We start from the raw sequence: 15012 nt of genomic DNA, 5'->3' as shown, positions 1-15012 counted from the left end.
ACAAGATAAAACCCCAGAAAAACAACGAAATGAAGCAGAGATATGCAACCTTCCAGAAAAAGAATTCAGAATAATGATAGTGAAGATGATCCAGGACCTCGGAAAAACAATGGAGGCAAAGATCGAGAAGATGCAAGAAATGTTTAACAAAGATCTAGAAGAATTAAAGAACAAACAAACAGAGATGAACAACACAATAACTGAAATGAAAACTACACTAGAAGGAATCAATAGCAGAATAACTGAGGCAGAAGGACGGATAAGTGATCTGGAAGACAGAATGCTGGAATTCACTGCTGCGGAACAGAATAAAGAAAAAAGAATGAAAAGAAATGAAGACAGCCTAAGAGACCTCTGGGACAACATTAAATGCAACAACATTCGCATTATAGGGGTCCCAGAAGGAGAAGAGAGAGAGAAAGGACCAGAGAAAATATTTGAAGAGATTATAGTCGAAAACTTCCCTAACATGGGAAAGGAAAGAGCCACCCAAGTCCAGGAAGCACAGAGAGTCCCATACAGGATAAACCCAAGGAGAAACACGCCGAGACACATAGTAATCAAAGTGGCAAAAATTAGGGACAAAGAAAAATTATTGAAAGCAGCAAGGGAAAAACGACAAATAACATACAAGGACTCCCATAAGGTTAACAACTGATTTCTCAGCAGAAACTCCACAAGCCAGAAGGGAGTGGCATGATAGACTTAAAGTGATGAAAGGGAAGAACATACAGCCAAGATTACTCTACCCGGCAAGGATCTCATTTAGATTCGATGGAGAAATCAAAAGCTTTACAGACAAGCAAAAGCTAAGAGAATTCAGCACCACCAAACCAGCTCTACAACAAATACTAAAGGAACTTCTCTAAGTGGGAAACACAAGAGAAGAAAAGGACCTACAAAAACAAACCCAAAACAATTAAGAAAATGGTCATAGGAACATACATATCGATAATTACCTTAAACGTGAATGGATTAAATGCTCCAAGCAAAAACATTGGTTTACTGAATGGATACAAAAACAAGACCCATATATATGCTGTCTACAAGAGACCCACTTCAGACCTAGGGACACATACAGACTGAAAGTGAGGGGATGGAAAAAGATATTCCATGCAAATGGAAATCGAAAGCTGGAGTAGCAATACTCATATCAGATAAAATAGACTTTAAAATAAAGAATGTTACAAGAGACAAGGAAGGACACTACATAATGATCCAGGGATCAATCCAAGAAGAAGATATAAAAATTATAAATATATATGCACCCAACATAGGAGCACCTCAATACATAAGGCTAACAGCTGTAAAAGAGGAAATCGACAGTAACACAGTAATAGTGGGGGACTTTAACACCTCACTTACACCAATGGACAGATCATCCAAAATGAAAATAAATAAGGAAACAGAAGCTTTAAATGACACAAGAGACCAGATAGATTTAATTGATATTTAAAGGACATTCCATCCAAAAACAGCAGATTACACTTTCTTCTCAAGTGTGCACGGAACATTCTTCAGGATAGATCACATCTTGGGTCACAAATCAAGCCTCAGCAAATTTAAGAAAATTGAAATCATATCAAGCATCTTTTCTGACCACAACGCTATGAGATTAGAAATCAATTACAGGGGAAAAAACGTAAAAAACACAAACACATGGAGGCTAAACAATACGTTACTAAATAACTAAGAGATCACTGAAGAAATCAAAGAGGAAATAAAAAAATACCTAGAGACAAATGACACTGAAAACACGACGATACAAAACCTATTGGATGCAGCAAAAGCAGTTCTAAGAGGGAAGTTTATAGCTATACAAGCCTACCTCAAGAAACAAGAAAAATCTCAAATAAATAATCTAACCTTACACCTAAAGGAACTAGAGAAAGAAGAACAAACAAAACCCAAAGTTAGCAGAAGGAAAGAAATCATAAAGATCAGAGCAGAAATAAATGAAATAGAAACAAAGAAAACAATAGCAAAGATCAATAAAACTAAAAGCTGGTTCTTTGAGAAGATAAACAAAATTGATAAGCCATTAGCCAGGCTCATCAAGAAAAAGAGGGAGAGGACTCAAATCAATAAAATTAGAAAGGAAAAAGGAGAAGTTACAACAGACACCGCAGAAATACAAAGCATCCTAAGAGACTACTACCAGCAACTCTATGCCAATAAAATGGACAACCTGGAAGAAATGCACAAATTCTTAGAAAGGTATAACCAACCTTCCAAGACTGAACCAGGAAGAAATAGAAAATATGAACAGACCAATCACAAGTAATGTAATTGAAACTGTGATTAAAAATCTTCCAACAAACGAAAGTCCAGGACCAGATGGCGTCACAGGTGAATTCTATGAAACATTTAGAGAAGAGCTAACACCCATCCTTCTCAAACTCTTCCAAAATATTGCAGAGGAAGGAACACTCCCAGATTCATTCTATGAGGCCACCATCCCCCGATACCAAAACCAGACAAAGATACTACAAAAAAAGAAAATTACAGACCAATATCACTGATGAATATAGATGCAAAAATCCTCAACAAAATACTAGCAAACAGAATCCAACAACACATTAAAAGGATCATACACCACGATCAAGTGGGATTTATCCCAGGGATGCAAGGATTCTTCAATATACACAAATCAATCAATGTGATACACCATATTAACAAATTGAAGAATAAAAACCATATGATCATCTCAATAGATGCAGAAAAAGCTTCTGACAAAATTCAACACCCATTTATGATAAAAACTCTCCAGAAAGTGGGCATAGAGGGAACCTATCTCAACATAATAAAGGCCATATACGACAAACCCACAGCAAACATCATTCTCAATGGTGAAAAACTGAAAGCATTTCCTCTAAGATCAGGAACAAGACAAGGATGACCAGTCTCACCGCTATTATTCAACATAGTTTTGGAAGTCCCAGCCTCGGCAATCAGAGAAGAAAAGAAATAAAAGTAATACAAATTGGAAAAGAAGAAGTAAAACTGTCACTGTTTGCAGATGACATGATACTATACATACAGAATCCTAAAGATGCCACCAGAAAACTACTAGAGCTAATCAATGAATTTGGGAAAGTTGCAGGATACAAAATTAATGCACAGAAGTATCATGCATTCTTATACACTAATGATGAAAAATCTCTAAGAGAAATTAAGGAAACACTCGCATTTACCATTGCAGCAAAAAGAATAAAATACCTAGGAATAAACCTACCTAAGGAGACAAAAGACCTGTATGCAGAAAAGTATAAGATACTGATGAAGAAATTAAAGACAATACAAACAGATGGAGCGATATACCATGTTCCTGGATTGGAAAAATCAACATTGTGAAAATGACTACACTACCCAAAGCAATCTACAGATTCAATGCAATCCCCATCAAACTACCAATGACATTTTTCACAGAGCTGTAACAAAAAATTTCACAGTGTGTTTGGGAACACAAATGACCCCGAAGAGCCAAAAAAATCTTGAGAAAGAAAAACGCAGCTGGAGGAATCTGGCTCCCTGACTTCAGACTATACTACAAAGCTACAGTAATGAAGACAATATGGTACTGGCACAAAAACAGAAACATAGATCAATGGAACAAGATAGAAAGCCCAGAGATAAACCCACGCATCTATGGTCAACTAATCTATGACAAAGGAGGCAAGGATATACAATGGAGAAAAGACAGTCTCTTCAGTAAGTGGTGCTGGGAAAACTGGACAGCTACATGTAAAAGAATGAAATTAGAACACTCCCTAACACCATACACAAAAATAAACTCAAAATGGATTAGAGATCTAAATGTAAGACTGAACACTATAAAACTGTTAGAGGAAAACATAGGAAGAACACTCTGTGACATAAATCACAGCAAGATCTTTTTTGATCCACCGCCTAAAGTAATGGAAATAAAAACAAAAAGAAACAAAAGGGACCTAATGAAACTTAAAAGCTTTTGTAAAGCAAAGGAAACCATAAACAAGATGAAAAGACAACTTTCAGAATGGGAGAAAATATTTGCAAACGAATCAACGGACAAAGGATTAATCTCCAAAATATATAAACAGCTCATGCAGCTCAATATTAAATAAACAAACAACCCAATCCAAAAATGGGCAGAAGACCTAAATAGACATTTCTCTAAGAAGACATACAGATGGCCAAGAAGCACATGAAAAGCTGCTCAACATCACTAATTATTAGAGAAATGCAAATCAAAACTACAATGAGGTATCACCTCACACCAGTTAGAATGGGCTTCATCAGAAAATCTACAAACAACAAATGCTGGAGAGGGTGTGGAGAAAAGGGAACCCTCTTGCACTGTTGGTGGGAATGTAAACTGATACAGCCACTATGGAGAACAGTATGGAGGTTCCTTAAAAAACTAAAAATAGAATTACCATATGACCCAGCAATCCCACTACTGGGCATATACCCAGAGAAAACCATAATTCAAAAAGACACATGCACCCCAATGTTCATTGCAGCACTGTTTACAATAGCCAGGTCATGGAAGCAACCTAAATGCCCATCGACAGACGAATGGATAAAGAAGATGTGGTACATATATACAATGGAATATTACTCCGCCATAAAAAGGAACGAAATTGGATCACTTGTTGAGACGTGGATGGATCTAGAGACTGTCATACAGAGTGAAGTAAGTCAGAAAGAGAAAAACAAATATCATATATTAACGCATATATGTGGAACCTAGAAAAATGGTACAGATGAACCAGTTTTCAGGGCAGAAATTGAGACACAGATGTAGAGAACAAACGTATGGACACCAAGGGGGGAAAGCCGCGGGGGCGTGGGGGTGGTGGTGTGATGAATTGCTCGATTGGGATTGACATGTATACACTGATGTGTATAAAATTGATGACTAATAAGAACCTGCTGTATAAAAAAAAAAAAAAACCTGAGCCTAAGGGATTGGGGGAGGGATGGAGTGGGAGGTTGGGGTTAGCAGATGTAAGCTATTATATATGGAATGGATAAACCACAAGGTACTACTGTATAGCACAGGGAACTATATTCAGTATCCTATGATAAACCATAATGGTAAGGAATATTAAAAAAAGAATGTATATATATGTATAGCTGAATCACTTTGTTGTACAGCAGAAATTAACACAACATTTTATATCAACTACACTTCAATAAAAAAATAAATTAGTATTAAAAAAGTAAAAATAAAAATAAAGTTTGGGGCTCCATTACATAGGCAGGACTGATTAAATCATTAGCCATGTTATTGAAACTCAATCTCCAATCTCCTCCCCTCTCCTAGGTTGGTTCAATGTCCTTCTGTGACCAACCCCTACCTGAAGCTATCTAGGAGTCCCATCATTAGTTGCCTCATTAGGATAATATTCTCATTACCAGGAAATCCCCAGGGTTCTAGAAGTTCAGTGCCAGGAACTCAGGACAAAGACCAGATAAAGTCTTACTAGGCACTGTGCATCCTACCACCAAGCATAGAACACAACAGTACATTATTTACTTGCAAAAATAACCTTAACAATGAAGCCAGGATCTATAGTCCTCTGCTAATGATGAAAAAACAAACCGTTCTGCTCCTAATCCATGCTTGTCATACTATCCCCTTTGTAATAAAATATGAAACAAGAAAAAAACTTTAAAAAGCCATTGAAGTACTATAACTGACATCATGAAACTCTCTAAGAGGAAAGGGTTTACTATTATTATTATTATAAATAATATAAAAGGGTTTATTTATTATTATAATTATTATAAATAATAATTATAGCCAAGAAAACAAGGTTCTAGGGACTTCCCTGGTGGCGCAGTGGTTAAGAATCTGCCTGCCAATGCAGGGGACACAGGTTTGATCCCTGGTCCGGGAAGACCCCACATGCCATGGAGCAACTAAGCCCGTGTGCCACAAATACTGAGCCTGTGCTCCAGAGCCCGTGAGCCACAACTACTGAGCCCGTGTGTTGCAACTACCGAAGCCTGCGCGCCTAGAGCCCATGCTCCGCAACAAGAGAAGCCACCACAATGAGAAGCCCGTACACCGCAATGAAGAGTAGCCCCCACTTGCCGCAAGTAGAGAAAGCCCACGTGCAGCAACGAAGACCCAAGAGCCAAAAATCAATAAAAAAAATAAAATTAAAAAAAAAAAGAAAACAAGGTTCTAGCTCTAGTTGAATATCCTGGGGTCTAGTAGCCTAGGGCAAATCACAATTTCTTTGAGCAAAAATTTCCTCATACATAATATACAGATTATTTTATTACTATAATAACACATTAGTAGTATGCAGTATTATTAGATATCTATCTCCTGTGAGAATCATTTATCCAATGTATTTCTGGGAAAGCATGTTAATGTTATTCTTCACGTTACATTTTATCATACAAAATAAAACAAATCTCCTATTGCTAAAGAACTTATTCTCTGCTAAAGACCCTCCAAGAGAGCCACCCTTTGCCTTTAGGAACTAAAGAAAGTCACCTACCATTAAAATATTATAGCTGACAAGTAATACTACAGAGCTAGAGTTCTGAGATGTTCAAACGGAAGCTTTTCTGCTGCTTGACTCAAAGAAGCAGCTATTTGCACAGAGCTAATGTAGACCTTTCCCTCCACTTCCATTCGTTACTTTTTGCTGCCAATACTCTCACCAAAAAAAAAAAAAAATTATAAGGTGTTCAGACACACGTGTAACCCAGTTTAGTTTGCACAGGAATACCAATTAACTTACACAGGAATACCACTTTATTCCCCCTACCCGCTTCAAAAAAAAAAAAAAATCCTGTATAAGAATTCAACCATGTTCTCGGAAGAAAAGAAATTATTTCTTTTGTTTCATTAGTAAAACATTTGTTTTACTAATGCTACTGCCCCATGGTGTATGAAATTGTTCTAATATGAGCAAAATCAGGCAAAATAAATATTAGTAACAGGATTCACTGGGAAAGAGAATCTTCCTATAAGAATCAAAAAGAAGCAGTATCATTCCAAGAATTACCTGAAGTTGCTGGTAACTAGAATGGTCCATTGATGTGACAGCCTCCGAGTCTCTGTGCATCAGTGTGCACTTTCACCAAAGGTCTTCCAGGCCCTCCTCTAATATGCTGAATGTGAGATAGAACACTCAGGCTTTAAAATGAACTAACGAGACTCTAGGTTTTAAAATGGTATTGAGGTTGAGCACAGACCCAGGACATCACGGTCCACATACATGGGGAAGGGGGTGGGGGGGCATGGGGGGAACATGACCTGTAAGATGACCAAGACCTTCCCATTTCTACAAGAGACTGTGATTCCTAAAGCTACTGTCTAGCATATTAAGAAAGAAAAAGGTCACCTTTGGTGGGGGAAAACCCACTTTCTTAAGGTTTTGAAATTAACATGAAACAAAACCCACCAAGAAGGATAAAAATGGGAGGGGGAGTAGAATTTTCCTCTTCTCTGTGGGAAAAACAAACCCCTCCTTCCCCTCTCCACCAGAAAAACACAGAAGAAAACCCTCAAGGTGATCTTTAGCCCTGAGTTTCAATTCACAATTCCTACTTCTCACCAAGAATCTCAACTCATCTTAGCAGTACCAGCAGCCTCAACTTCAACACTTTCAAAGCTAACTCCTCTTCTCCCCCAAAGATTTTCCTCTGTTAACAGTGCCATAATCCATGTAGTTATCAAATATTACTATTTACTGTTCATCTCTGAAGAGAGTTAATTTAACACTAAAAATAACTCTATCAAAAAGGTATCACGGGCTTCCCTGGTGGTGCAGTGGTTAAGAATCCGCCTGCCGATGCAGGGGACATGGGTTCAAGCCCTGATCCGGGAAGATCCCACATGCCGTGGAGCAACTAAGCCCGTGCGCCCCAACGACCGAGCCTGCACTCTAGAGCCCGCAAGCCACAACTGCTGAGCCCACATGTGACAACTACTGAAGCCCGCGCACCTAGAGCCCGTACTCCGCAACAAGAGAAGCCACAGCAATAAGAAGCCCATGCACTGCAAGGAAGAGTAGACCCCGCTCGCCGCAACTAGAGAAAGCCTGCGCACAGCAACAAAGACCCAATGCAGCCAAATATAAAATAAATAAAATAAAATTTTAAAAACAGTTAAAAAAAAAAAGAAGGTATCACATCCACTACTTGTATTCTACCATTCAGAGCACTACGTGGTATGTAGCTGGGATATCTGACTGACTGACTGGGAGCCATTCTAGATTTAGAGTCTAGATTTCTCCCCCTTCCCTCACCTGGCCCCACACCTTTCCTTCCATATTCAAATAGCCATTAAAATTTATAATTTATGTCTCTTTAATATCCCTCCCAATCAGCCTTTCCTTTCTATTTTCACTGCCACTTTGTTAATTCTGAATGTCAAGCCAGCCTCAGAATACTTACAGCTTCCTAACTTACAGTCTCCCTGCCATACATTGTACATTGTACTCCCCTTCTAATCATCTCTCTCCTCTTGTCCTCTTTCTCTCTCTCTCTCACTTACTCACTCACTCAACAAATATTTATGGAGCTCTATGAGCCAAGGCACTATTCTAGCTTTGGGGATGTAACAGCACAGCAGACTGTATTTTCCAAAGATGTCCACAACAATATCTCCTGTTCTACATGCTCTTCGGAAACTCCATCAGAAGGTGGAGTCCATGTCCCCTGCCTTTAAAGCTAGAAGGGCCTTATGACTGCCTCAAACATAAGAGTACCAGAGAAATGAGGCTATGGCTTCTAAGGCTAAGTCATAAAAAAATGCCATGCATTTCCACCTCGTTCTCTTGGGACACATGCCCTTAAAACACAGCCACATGCTGTGAGAAGGAGAGAAACTGAGGGCCCAGCCAACAGTGAGCAACAGCCCGCCAGCCCTGAAGTGAGCCAACTACAAGTGTGTCCTCTGGCCCGAGTCAGGCCACTCAGCTGATGCAGCATGGAGCACAGACAAGTGGGCCTCATGGTGGGCTGCCCAAATTGCAGATCTGTGAGCAAAATTAATGACTGTCATTTTAAGCAGATAGTTTTCAGGTGGTTTGTTATGCAACAATAAATAGCTGGAACAAACAGTGAACAAAAAGGCAAAAAAATCCTTGTCCTCATGGAGTTTGTATTTTAGGAGGATATAAACAAAAACAATAAATATAAATTATACAGTATGTTGAAAGACAAAAAAGTGCAATGGAAAGTTAAAGAAAAATAAGAGCAGGGTGAGGAGAGCAGTACAGAGCACCGGTTGCAATATTAAATAGGGAGGTCAGGTGGTCTCATTAAGATGATGATGTCTGAGCAGAGACTTAAAGAAGTGAATAAACCTTATCTCTCAGGAAAATCAAAGTGAACTAAGACACCAATCTCATAAGTTTAGATCCCTGTCACCCACAGTCCAGATTCCTCAGATGGCACTTGAGGACCACCGTGATCTAGACCTAGCTTACATGTCCAGCTCCAGCTTCGGAACTCCCCACTCCCAATACACCTGCACTTGAGCTCAATGACTTGCAGTTCCCTTTAAGTACCATGGTCTTGTGTCTGGAATGTCTTCCCTCATATTAGTTTTCTATTGCCTCCTTAATAAATTATGACAAACTTGGCAACTTAAAACAATACCCACACTTATTATCAGTTTCTGTGGATCAGAAGTCTGGGCATAGTGTGGCCCAAAGGGTTCCTTTGCTCTGGGTCTCACAATACTGGAGTCGTCCTGCTGTCAGGGCTGCATTCCTTTCTGAGCTCTGGGAAAGAATCATTTCCAAGCTCACCCCAGCTGTTGGCAGAATTCAGTTCCTCTCGGTTATAGGGCGAAGGTCCCCATTCCCTTACTGCCTGTCAGCTGGGCTGCCCTTAGCACCTAAGGCCTCTCTCTGGTCCTTGCATTTGGCCCCTGCTGGGCTCCTACAGGTCTTTAAGCACAAAAAAAGTAAAGAGTTTCTTCCATAACACAGTATAAAACTACAAATTAGAACAGATCATTTTTATGGTCCAACATCTTTTGAATTCCATTAGCTTAATTTTTAAATGAATCACTACTGTACAAACATTGTACTAAATACCTATTAGTTGGTGTGTTAAAATAAAAACTTTCACTGATATTAAGGTATAGAACACAGCATTTCTCTTCTTTTCTTGGTTGGCACATAACACAAATATAATGCCTTTTTTTTTTTTTTAAAGGAAATAGAACTGTTTAGTTTTTGGAACTCCATTCCTGTAACTACTCTGCATATTGCTATCCACTTAACATACTGTATTAAAACTGTTCAATTCTATCTCCTCCTTTCGACTTTAATCTCTTCAACACATTATTCATCCTTACTTCCTCAACACCTACTTAATACTGTGCCTGGTACATATGTTCTTTAATGTTTGTTGCATAAATGGATAAATGAATGAAAATTGTTCTCACGTCTGAATCATATACTCTAGAATTTGTAAGACTTATTTAAAGAATTGGTAGCTGTGAAAATGAGTCATTTCAAAACTTTGACTATATAAACTGAAATGTAATTTAAGTAAAGGAATAAAATTAGCCCAATTTCTTTAGAACATTTTATTTCTTTTCCAATTTGTGCTGACTTGTACATTAAAATTTGACACCTACCTTATTTCAAACATAAGAACATAAGGATATTATTACTGTATCATATGTCCATGGTGGTATCACATGACCAGAATTTTATTATTCTTTGCTTTGAATCCAGGACTACGTGGCTAACTTTTTTTTTTTTCAAAGTAAACTTTAGTTTTTGGAATGGTTTTAGATTTACAGAAAAATTGGGAAGATAATACAGAGTTCCAATATACCCTCCAACTAGTTTCCCCTTATCCGTAAACATTATATTACCATTAATGAAGCAATATTGATACATTATTATTAATAAAAGTCTATACTTTATTCATTTCCAGAGTTTTTATCTAAGGTCCTTTTTTTGTTCCAGAATCCCATACACATATTACATTTAGTCATGTCTCCCTAAGCTCTTCTTGGCTGTGACAATTTCTCAGACTTTCCTTGTTTTAGATGACACTGACAGTTTTGAAGAGTACTTGTCAGGTATTTTGTAGAAAGTCCCTCAAATGGGATTTGTCTGATGTTTTCCTAATAATTAGACTGAGGTTAAGGGTTTTGGGAAGAAGATCATGGAGGTAAAGTGCCGTTTTCATCACATCATATCAGGAATATACATCAACAGGACTTATCACTGTTGATGATCACCTTGATCACCTGACTGAGACAATGTTTCTCCATTGTAAAATTCCTCTATTTTCTCCATTTTCCAACTATAATCTTTTTTTTTTTCATTAAATTTACTAATGAATGTCAGAATTTTCATTGTTCTGTTAATGAACTCTCCTTAGTTTTTTTTTTTTTAAGGAATTCCTTTATTTTTATTATTTATTTATTTATTTATTTATTTTTGACTGTGTTGGGTCTTCGTTTCATCGCGGTGCGCGGGCCTCTCACTATCGCGGCCTCTCTTGTTGCGGAGCACAGGCTCCAGACGCGCAGGCTCAGTAGTTGTGGCTCACGGGCCTAGTTGCTCCACAGCATGTGGGATCTTCCCAGACCAGGGCTCGAACCCGTGTCCCCTGCATTGGCAGGCAGATTCTCAACCACTGCGCCACCAGGGAAGCCCCCAACTATAATCTTCAGAAGGAAATCACTCTAACCAGTCCACACTCAGAGTGCAGAGGTGTGCTCCATGTCCTTGAGGGAAGAGTGTCTACATAAATTGTTTGGAATTCTAATGCAAGGGAGATGTGTCTCTCCCCTCAATTTATTTGATCATTTATTTACATCCGTATGAACTCATAGATATTTTATATTTTGGGTCATAATCCAATGTACTTTTATTTTGTTGTTCACACGGCCACTGGGAACTCTTTCATTTGTCTCTTGGGGCCCACTGACATACTCTGATCTATGTGTTGTGTTTTGGTGTTGGCACTTCCTTAATTTCTGGCACTATAAGATGCTCCAGGCTCATCTTGAATATTTCCTGCTCCATTTCCAGAGTTAGCCATTTCTTCAAGGATCCCTCAATCCTTTAACTGGAGAATGGTATTACAAACAAGATCTGGGCACTAGGTGTGCTCATTTCTGCCGGGGTATCACTGCTTCTAGGCCCTTCAGAAGTTAATCTGTCTTTAACTACTACTTAAATAGGAGAAGGTTTACAATACTAGTTTATAAACACATTTTTAAACTTCTTTATAACAATATCTTATGAAGTATTTGTTCTTTGTGATATTTTCAGCAGTTGCCTAATATTTTCATATTAGGATTGCACCTTTCCCCTCCACTCTACCAGCCTACCTTTACATAGTCATCAATTCTCAAGCTGGAGGGGCAATGGGAGATACAGCTTTTAGCATCTTTGTTGAGATCTTTGGAGAAAAGATGCCAAGAATATTTTTATAAACTTATTAACTGCTGATTTTATACAAATGTACAAATAGTTTTGTACAAATGTAGCTGCAAAATAGGTCAAACTCTTAATGCAAATAACTTTATCCTACCCTTCCCATATCTGAAAAGATTTTAGGAATCTCATCCATCCCAGACGGAGACAAGAACTGAGTATATTCAAGACAAGAACTGAGTATACTCAAGAACTAAGTATATTCATATTTCTGTGGAATTCTTGTATTTCTCAGAATATTTTATTTTGGATGGTCTTAAATCTTTCAAATACTAAACAATTTATGTAGTATTATATAGGAGGGCATTTTAACGAAAAATATATATTTCCTATTCTCTAGGAGTCTCTTTTCACTATGTCCTTTCAGCAACACGTAAGGTAAATTACTTTTACAGCTTATTCATTTTATCCCATTTTCTTGCCTATATTGTACCTTCATTATTAAATTTCTCATAAACTCTATGATTCAAGTTGTCCAAACCAAAGAGCTTTATAGGACTTCCCTGGTGGTGCAGTGGTTAAGAATCTGCCGGCCAATGCAAGTGACACAGATTCGAGCCCTGGTCCAGGAAGATCCCACATGCCACTGAGCAACTAAGCCTGCGTGCCACAACTACTGAAGCCCGCGTGCCTAGAGCCCATGCTCCGCAACAAGAGAAGCCACCACAATGAGAAGCCCGTGCACTGCAACTAAGAGTAGCCCCCAGCTCTCCACAACTAGAGAAAGCCTGCACGTGCAGCAACGAAGACCCAATGCAGCCAAAAAAAAAACTTTACAGAGGCCTTCGAGTAGTTTCTACTCTAATATCTTATTTATTTCTAAAAAAGTTTTCGCATTACATTTCAAGTATCTTTACAAAGAGATTTATCATTTTGACAAACGCAATGCCACCTTACTTTATTTTTGGCTTAATGCATAACTGTCACAAAGCTCTACGTAATCCTTTTCACTGTTAGTAACTTTATGCATTTGTTTTACATTGCCACTCTGTGAACGTAAAATGGATCATGTAACTTTGTTTATTCACAGAATTGTCATGTTTGGTCATTTAGATGTAAACTACAAATTTCTGAAGCAAGTGGGAATTTGAATATTAACTAGATAATTTTTTAAATGATATTATTTTAAAATTTTAGGTTTGATAATTGTACTGGAGTAATGTAAAAACAAAGAGGCCTTGTTACCTGAAAATTGGGTTTGCCTCTTGGTGGGTGTCAAGCCAAAAGACATAGTCAAGCCAAAGATAGAGGAAAGGAAGGATTTCTTACAGCAAGTAAGGAGAACACCAGGGATCTTTCCCAAAGTACTGTCTCCTGAACAGCAAAATTGGGGAAGTTTTAAGCTAAAGATACATGCATATTCACGAAGGGGACTGGGCAGTTTACAGGTCTACAAAGTCCAAGCTTTAGTTGACTGAAGTCAGGAGGGTCAGAAAAGTTCAACATCATCATCCTTTGGGTTCCAACTGATCTGGTGGTTGAGCACTTCAGGCTAACCTATACCACTGACACAGAACTGGGAGTCTTTACAACTGTCTTTGCAACAACAGCAAAGTTACTTCTTTTGCCTGATAACAGTTTGTTTCTGCATTTTTTTGTTCCCTTAAGGTCATTTCTGGGACTTCCCTGGTGGTCCAGTGGGTAAGACTCCGTGCTCCCAATGCAGGGGGCCCAGGTTCGATCCCTGGTAGGGGAACGAGATCCCGCACGCATGCCGCAACTAAGAGTTCGCATGCCGCAACTAAGAAGGCCACATGCTGCAATGAAGATCACGCACGCCACAACTAAGACCTGGTGCAGCCTAAATAAATAAATAAATTTTTTTTTAAAAAAAAAAAGATCATTTCTGAGACCTGTTCAAGGACAAGCACTGGGCCAGCCTTAGATCACAAAATGGCTTAGGCCAAAAATGGCTTCTCTTATATCAAGAAAGCAATGGCTGGTTCTCTTTCTCCGGAAACCCCCTACCCTAACTGCTTACAGCCTTATTTTTCAGAGATAGCTGCTGAAATATTTCAAATAAAATCACATGATGTCTGGGATTTGCTTAAAACATAATACAGGGGCATGAAGAGGAAACAATGCTGACCATGAGTTGATAATTCTTGAATCTGGATAATGGGTATATGGGGGTTCATTGTACTACTCTATCTACCTACATATGTTCAAAATTCTCCATATGAAAAGTTTTTTTAAATCATTAATGCTAAAAGAAAATAGGTCATTCATGAAAAACTTAGTAAATGTAAGGGCAGGAAGTAAATATTTCAATGTCTCTCTGAAAGATAATGACTCACTCTCCTCCTTTTGTAAGACAACCACAATATATTATGATGCCTAAAAAATAAACAGTAATTCCCTAATATCAAACATCTAGCCATTATTCAAATTTCCAATTATTTCATAAATGTAATAATTATTTTTAACAGTTTGTATCAGGACCCAAATAAAGTCCATACATTGTGATTTGTTGATATGCCCTTTAAGTCTCTTTTAATCTTAGGGTTTCCGCTCCACATCTTTTTTTTCCCCCTTGGGGTTTCTTTGTTGATAGAGTTTCCCATAGTTTGAATTTTGTTGATTG

General features: G+C 38.2%; 1 protein-coding gene and 2 long non-coding RNA genes across 9 annotated transcripts in view; 2 read left to right on the top strand and 1 right to left on the bottom strand.

Annotated features, from left to right (window-relative positions):
* The window catches only part of LOC309640733, a 242823-nt gene that overhangs the window by 114836 nt on the left and 112975 nt on the right, over positions 1-15012 (top strand). The gene's annotated exons all lie outside the window — the stretch shown is intronic.
* The window catches only part of DENND5B (DENN domain containing 5B), a 228545-nt gene that overhangs the window by 127991 nt on the left and 85542 nt on the right, over positions 1-15012 (bottom strand). The gene's annotated exons all lie outside the window — the stretch shown is intronic.
* Positions 1-15012, top strand: part of LOC309640725 — a 104994-nt gene that overhangs the window by 38341 nt on the left and 51641 nt on the right. The window lies entirely within an intron of this gene.

The sequence above is a fragment of the Balaenoptera physalus genome (assembly GCF_965194825.1).
Source record: "Balaenoptera physalus genome assembly, chromosome: 13".
Classification (NCBI taxonomy): Eukaryota; Metazoa; Chordata; class Mammalia; order Artiodactyla; family Balaenopteridae; genus Balaenoptera; species Balaenoptera physalus.
Note: the sequence above shows the minus strand (reverse complement) of the source record. Positions and strands in the feature narration are given on the sequence as shown.